We start from the raw sequence: 7,575 nt of genomic DNA, 5'->3' as shown, positions 1-7,575 counted from the left end.
ATGACATTCACAGCTGATCCCTCATCAATTATCTTTGTCACCTCTTCAAAAAATTTGATCAGGTTGGTGAGACATGGCCTTCTCCAGACAAAACCATGCTACTTGTCACAAACTAGTCCACTTTCTTCCAAATGTGCATATATCTTGTCCCTCAGTATCTTCTCCAAGAGCTTCCCCACCACAGATGTCAGGCTCACCGGTCTATAATTTCCTGGATTATCCCTGCTTCTTTTCTTAATCAAGGGAACAACATTGGCTAATCTCCAGTCCTCTGGAACCTCACGTGTGGTCAAGGTGGATGTGAAGATATCTGCTAATGCCCCAGCTATTTCTTCCCTTGTCCTTCCCAGCAACCTGGGATAGATCCCGTCTGGCCCTGGGAACGTGTCTACCTTAATGCAATTTAACACTCAACAAAAACTGTTGCTGAAAAGAGACAAGTATAAAAGTTGTTTGAAAGGAGAGAAATTTCAAAAATAAAATGGGCTGATGCAAGTGAAGAGCTACTGAGTTGTTCTACAAAAGATGAAATGTTTATTTGAAAAACTTGCTTGATGTCCTCAAACAAGGACACACTGTGTTCAGTGAATTGTGTTATAGTTTTCTACAGAGATTATTGTCTCCAAGACAATCCCTTACAAAGTAGTTATACCGATTTTACAAGGCAATATATTATTAACTTTCCATTTAACCAGTGAAATGGGTAATAGATAGTTGGTTACCTGCAATGCAGACCTTTTTGTCAATGGTAACTGGTTCTCGTCTCCAAGAAGCTTGGTCACATAACCCCCATAGTATGACTTTTTACTACATTATTTTGAAATAGTGGGCAAAAGAAGTTAGCACTTTTCTATATAACTACTACTGACAAAATCAAAGCACCCATCTTTGGGCTACAAAGCAAGAGCTTCTGGTTTGTAAAATGCACTCACCAATCTGTATTGTGCACTGTACAAGTAAAAACACATTTCTCCAAACAGTGAGACAGAAGACACATTGCTGCAGAACTTCCTCGGAAGAACTTCAAAAGGATTATGAAAGAGAAAAAACTTGCTACAATTCTTCAATTACTGGCTAGCCAATCAACCATTCACACAAATAAATTTCAGAGGGCCAAATCTAATTTTGGGCTTTTGGACTCCATTTTAAAAGCCAGGGAATTGATAAATTGATGTCCCTTCATTAATTTGAGTTAAAGTTATGAATAATTGAATCTTTATCCATTTTGATTCTATAACACTTTATATGTTTGTAAGTGTGCCTGTGGTATGAGATTGCCCCTGCATCTAACAGTGTGTGAAATAAACCCTACTTCTGGTTTAACATTACTACAATATTGTTGTCTTGAAAACTTGATAGCCTCTTCCTTGAGTGCTCAGACAACTGATCTTTGATATTCTCAGTTTCAAATATACCCTCAGGGTTCTAAGAAAACACTTCTGATCTGGAACTTTCAAACTAAACTCTTCATACCGAGGTAACCTACTTTTTTAGTTCTAGACTATCTCCTTTCTTCAGGAGAAATTGTTTTGCACATCTAACTTTCATCAGGATATCTGAAAATGGAAACCAAAATGACTTCCATGCCATGTTTTCCCTAATCCAAATACAAACAAAACTTCATTACATTCCAGGAAACTTTTCATACTTTTTTTAAGCTCTAGAAAATACAGAAACTCCTTCATACACAGACCAAAATCCATGTTCAACTCGTTCAAAGTACAAACACTAAAATAAATGATATTAAAAATATATGTTGTACACCATACATTGCAAGTGACTGAATTAATTTGTAAAATCAAATTAAAAATAACATTCACAGTCTATCAAGCCAGGTTTCACTCTGGAATCTGTCTTGTACAAGTTACCATCAGCTGGGATCATTAGAAGTTGAGTTCAAAAGAAGATGATTGCAATCATTGGAGGTCAATCATCTTGGCTGCAGCTCCTCCTTGCAGGGTTTGAATTATTTTTTCTTGTTATGTGTATTTTACAGTGAGAACAACAATAAAATACAGTGAAAAGCTTTTCCACTGTTGCCATGATCCAGCACCATTTTGAATAGTTTAAAAATAAGAAAGTAATAGAAAGACATAGCTTAAAGAGCGTCTATCAGTCCTTAGCCAAATCATCATCAGCAAGGCGTGCGCTGCCATCCCTCCTCCACTGCCTCGTCGCTGTCTACATCGGACCCAACCAACGTTAAAGTTACCATTCTTCAGGCACCATCATTTTCTGCTGAGCCAGTTCTGCTTCACCACAACCTTGCCGCCGCTTGCACTGGATTCACCAACGTCAGAGTCACATCTCTTGCTGTTGGGCCCATCTTGTTGACATCACTGTGATTCCCTTCCACCGCTGCTTTGCCACCACCAGCGCCAGACCCAACGAACAAAGAAATCGCCGATCCTCAGGTGCCATCTTTTGCCACTGTCACCTCCACTGATGTAGCAGCCGCCAATTCCGATGCTAGGTCCCATGCGTGCTCCAGAAAAGTAAGTAAGATCTCAAACGAGTCCATTTTGGGCTCACTTGCTGCTGCCACAAGGTCTGCGCTGGGCCCATTGCTGTTACCATGAGATCCATGCTGGGCTCATTCATTGCTGCCATGATCTGCATTGGGATCCCTTGATGCCACCATTATCATATGAGCTGAGGACAAGAGGTAAGTGAAGGAAAAGAGAAGAAAAAAAAAACAAGAGAAAAACACAAACAGATATTAAAAGCAACTGTTAAAGTACCTGTAGGCGTGACAGAGAAGAGAATTCCCTCTGTTTCTTGAATATAATAAAGGTGTGCTGTTAGGATAGATAAAATATTGTAGTTTGCCGTGTATTTTGAAATCTTCAAAGTTGTGTTGAATTTATCTTCTTTTACTTTGTGTAATAAACTTCTGTTTTATTGTTAAAACCAAATCTGCAGCATTCTGTGTTTGTGTTTCAGTGAAAGACCACCTTGTTAAATTAAAATGAAATATGATCTACCAAGCCAGACTTGTATGAGATCAGACTTGTTCAATAACAACATCAGCTGATTTCATAGCATACTAAACGTATTTGCAAGAATCTGCCAATGTACCTTTTCACAAAATAACATAAATGATTACTACATAAAGGAAAAACACAGACTACAATATACTGGGCAAGAGAAATGTGAAAGATCTGATAACAAAATACCCTTACAGACACTCAAGGTTCAGTGAAGTTTATTTTCACACTAAAGCTTCTTGCTCAGCTAATATGACTGTAATTGGTTTCTTTTCAGCAAAATTCAGTGCATTCATACAATGCTATTTTCTTTAGTTAATTTATCTCACCAAATCCCTTAAAACAAACTGCTAACTCAGCTCACTCATTGCTGAACATGAGTTCCTTCAGCTCATATCTTCAACAGCCTTGCTGAATGTCTCACTAACTTCTAAGCCACTCAGAACTGGTCTCCCACCTGACTGCTTGGAGACTGTTAACTACATACTCTTCTGCTATGGTTTGCATCTCCTGCATGAACTACTTATGGCTCTGTGATGCATGGTTTACAAACTGCTATATTTTTAACTACTTAATTTGTACATTTGGATTTTGAACTGTGAATTTTCTGTACGTGTGAAGAGCTTTACCAATTAACTTGCAGGCATTTCTGTCACCATGGTAATGTCTTTCAAAAACACAGTATGAGACAGATCGGTTTTGGAGGCTAATGGAGTTTTACTTATATCAGGAAAGTTTTACGAGCAAACAGAACAAACATTGATGCTCATGAGACTTCAGCTAAAAGATACTGGGACTTTTTGACTTGGGTTAAATACACATAGTTTGAAGATATTCTTTTTTGCTGAGATTGTGGCTGAACTCAATGTATGAGACAATTGTTACGAAAGACAGAGATTGTTTCGAACTATTAAGAAATAGATTACCTCAGTGTAAGCATTTTAGTGTGAAAGTTCCAGATCAGAAATATCTGGCTGAAATCCTGAAGAGGTTATTTGAAGCTATGAGAGTCTAACTTCAGTTGTATAAAGACACAATTAGAAGAAAATTGGATTATCCAGATTGGGAACTAAATCAAACCCTATGCGAGAAGTTAGTGAGACATTCAGCAAGGCTGTTGAAGATATGAGCTGAAGGAACTCATGTTCAGCAATGAGTGAGCTGAGTTAGCAGTTTGTTTTAAGGGATTTGGTGAGATAAATTAACTAAAGAAAATAACATTGTATGAATGCACTGAATTTTGCTGAAAAGAAACCAATTACAGTCATATTAGCTGAGCAAGAAGCTTTAGTGTGAAAATAAACTTCACTGAACCTTGAGTGTCTGTAAGGGTATTTTGTTATCAGATCTTTCACATTTCCCTTGCCCAGTATATTGTAGTCTGTGTTTTTCTTTTATGTAGGAATCATTTATGTTATTATGTTAGTTTACCATCCATTTTGAAACCTTCAAACTTGTGTAATGTAAAAATATTTTGGTTTATTCTACTTTATCTTCACGTTTTTCACACAATAAACTTCTGTTTATGGTTAAAATCAAATTTGTAGCACTGTGTGTAAATCATCGCCTGATTTATACCAAAACCAAACAAACAATCAAAATAGGATCTATAAGACCAGAAATCAGTCTGAGATCTGACTTGCTCAATAACAACATGAAGTGAGATCACAAAAAAACACCTTGCTTCTCTGTCTGAGCTGTAAACCCAAGTTACCAAACACATTAACAATTATCTTCCCTGTGGCTTGCTGGTCATTTAGCTGAAACTGAATGACTTCTTATAAATGAGGTTTTGAACTCAGCATTCAAAATTACTTTCTGACCTTCTTTTCAAAATACAAAGTCAGATTTTCTCAGAACAAAGAAACAACACGCTATTCTCCTTCACCTTAGAAACCAGGTACTCAAAGGAGAATATATTAAGGACATTCATAACAGTACAACTTATTTTGTATATTATGTGCAATTAAGTACAAGTCTTGCATTGACTGCCCCCTTCTCATAGTTGTCTCCACATCTGCTGCACCTGACCCTTTCCATACTCTTTGTCCTTTCACTTGTTTTGTTAAGTTTAATAACCCCTGCTGAGCCCACCTCCTTTAAGTTTTCCACAATTTTCCATGCAATTGAACTCCACATGCCACTATGCAGTTTAAAGCTTTATCCACAGCCCTAGTTATGCAATTTGCCAGGGCTCTGGACTCAGCATGATTCACATGGAGCCCATCCCATTGGAACAGCTCCCTCCTTCCCCAGTACTGATGCCAATGTCCCATGAATTTGAACACATTTCTTCAACACCAACCTTTGAGCCATATGTTTACCTCTTTAATCATGTTGACCCTGTTCCAACTGCTCATGGCTCGAGTAGTAATTGGAGATTATTACTTTTACGGTTCTGATTTTTAATTTAGCTCGTAGCTGCTCATATTCCCTCAGCAGAACATGTTTCCTCATTCTACCTATTTGGAACATGTCAACTGGATCTTTCCATTTCCCCTCCCACTCCAAGTTCCTCTGCAGCCCAGGTTAGATTTTCTGAACTCAGGCACCAGGCCTTCAGGACTCTCAATCTTTGCCACAGAGAATAATGTCTATTTACTTGACTGTACTATCACCGATTAAAGCTACTTTTCTTGTTTCTTCATCCCATCTTGAGTGGCTCCCTGGGCCATGGTGCTCTGGTCAATTTGTTCATCCTCACTACAGACCCCACTCTCATCCACATAGGGAGCAAGAATCTCAAACCTGTTAGACAAGCTCAGGGCGGAGGCTCCTTCAGCACTACCTCCTGGATCCCTCTACCTACCTCGTTCATAGTCACACCCTCCTGTTTCTGACCACTGACCAAATACGAAGTAGTTAATCAAAGGGGTGTGAAAACACAATGTCCAGGTAACTCTACTCCTCCCTGATGCATTGTGGTGTCCGAAGCTCAGACTCCAGCTCATCAACTCAAAGAATCCCTAGTGTGTGGAAGCACGCCCATTGGATCCACACTGGCCTTCCAAAGAACATCCCACCCAGACCCACTTCCCTATCCAATCCCTGTAACTCTACATTTTGCATGAATGATTCACTTAGCCTGATGATTCACCTAGCCTGCATATCTTTGGACTGTGAGAGGAAACCACAGCACCTGGAAGAAACCCACACAGACACAGAGAGAACACGCAAACTCCAAACAGACAGTTGCCCGAGACTGGAGTCAAACCCAGGTCCCTGTTGCTGTGAGACAGCAGTGCTAACCACTGAGCCACTGTACCACACCAAATCTGAGCCAGAATTCCTCAAACAGCCAACACTTGCTACAGGTGTCGTCACTATGACCCACAATGAGGTCCACCAGCTTCTCCGTCATGCAGGTACAACACATTGCCTGGCCCTGCAACTCTGTTTTATTTACTCAGTTCTTAATTTGATTTTTAAAATGTTCCTAATGGTCTTTTATCTTGTAACCTGTAAATATTTTCCCGATTTACCTTCAATTTGAAAGCTATAATAAATGTAAAAAATAGTCAAATTAATAGCTCGTACCAACCAATGAACTTATGTTTTTCCTGTGATGTCCCTCTTTCTTTTATGTTGGGCCCCAATCCTGGGTTTCAATTTATCCTGGTTAAAAAATAACCTTACAAATTATGAACCAAAAACTACAAACAAAAAGTACCTCTTCCCCTCTGCACCAAATTTCCCAAACAATATACTCAATCGGGCTGTGTCCCTGTCCGGATGTGATCTCTGCTTCCTGACAATGCGAAGCTTACTGATTACATAATATGATTGAAATTTACATTCAGTTTGAGGGAGAGAGGAGTGGATCCAAGACAGTTTTTTTTTGAAATCTAAAAAGCAATTATGATGGCATTATACAGTTAGTGTTAGATAAAGTAATTTGGCAAAAACGGTTAATAGAAAGGTCAATGAGATGCTGTGGCAGATATTTTCAGGGGACATTTCAGAATAAATACATTCCAATTAATACAAAAATTTCCAAGGAATGGACCCACTATCCATGGTTAGCTAAAACAAAAGTTAAAGGTATCATCAAACTTAAAGAAAAGGCATATAATTATGCAAAGTCAGAATATTGGTCAGAATATGAAGAACAGCAAAAGTTGACTAAAATTAGACTATGAGAGAAAGCTCACTACAAATATAGAAGCACATAGTAAAAGCTTCTATCAGTAAAAAGAAAAGAGTTAAAGAAGTGAGCAGTGGTCCATAGAAAGTGAATTTGAAGAACTGGAAAGTAAAGAGATGGTAGCTTAATAAAACTGAGATAACAAGGTGTAGAGCTGGATGAACACAGCAGGCCAAGCAGCTTCAGAGGAGCAGGAAAGCTGACGTTTCAGGCCTAGACCCTTCTTACCCACAGCCTCCAACCTCATCATCCCCAACCCCGCACCGCCCGCTTCTATCAAAAAAAACTCTGCGCTCACAAGCTTAATAAAACAGATGTTTTTCAACAGGCTTCACCATAAACAATACAAGTAACACCCCAGAAGCAGCTACAAATCAGGAAGTGAAATGGAGAGAGGTATTCAGGAAAATCACAATCACCACAGAAGTGTTCAGGGTTAGCAAG

At 38.8% G+C, this 7,575-nt stretch overlaps 1 long non-coding RNA gene across 2 annotated transcripts in view; it reads right to left on the bottom strand.

Moving 5' to 3' along the window:
* Positions 1-511: 511 nt before the first annotated feature.
* The window catches only part of LOC125487045, a 38,430-nt gene continuing 31,366 nt past the window's right edge, over positions 512-7,575 (bottom strand). For both annotated transcript variants that reach the window (XR_007265621.1, XR_007265620.1), the window contains one exon: positions 512-2,652. This is a non-coding gene — a long non-coding RNA (uncharacterized LOC125487045). The remainder of the gene's footprint in view (positions 2,653-7,575) is intronic.

The sequence above is a fragment of the Rhincodon typus genome, chromosome 35 (genome assembly GCF_021869965.1).
Source record: "Rhincodon typus isolate 14 chromosome 35, sRhiTyp1.1, whole genome shotgun sequence".
In the NCBI taxonomy this organism is placed as follows: Eukaryota; Metazoa; Chordata; class Chondrichthyes; order Orectolobiformes; family Rhincodontidae; genus Rhincodon; species Rhincodon typus.
The sequence above is the reverse complement of the archived record's forward strand: the minus strand, read 5'-3'. Positions and strand labels throughout refer to the sequence as shown.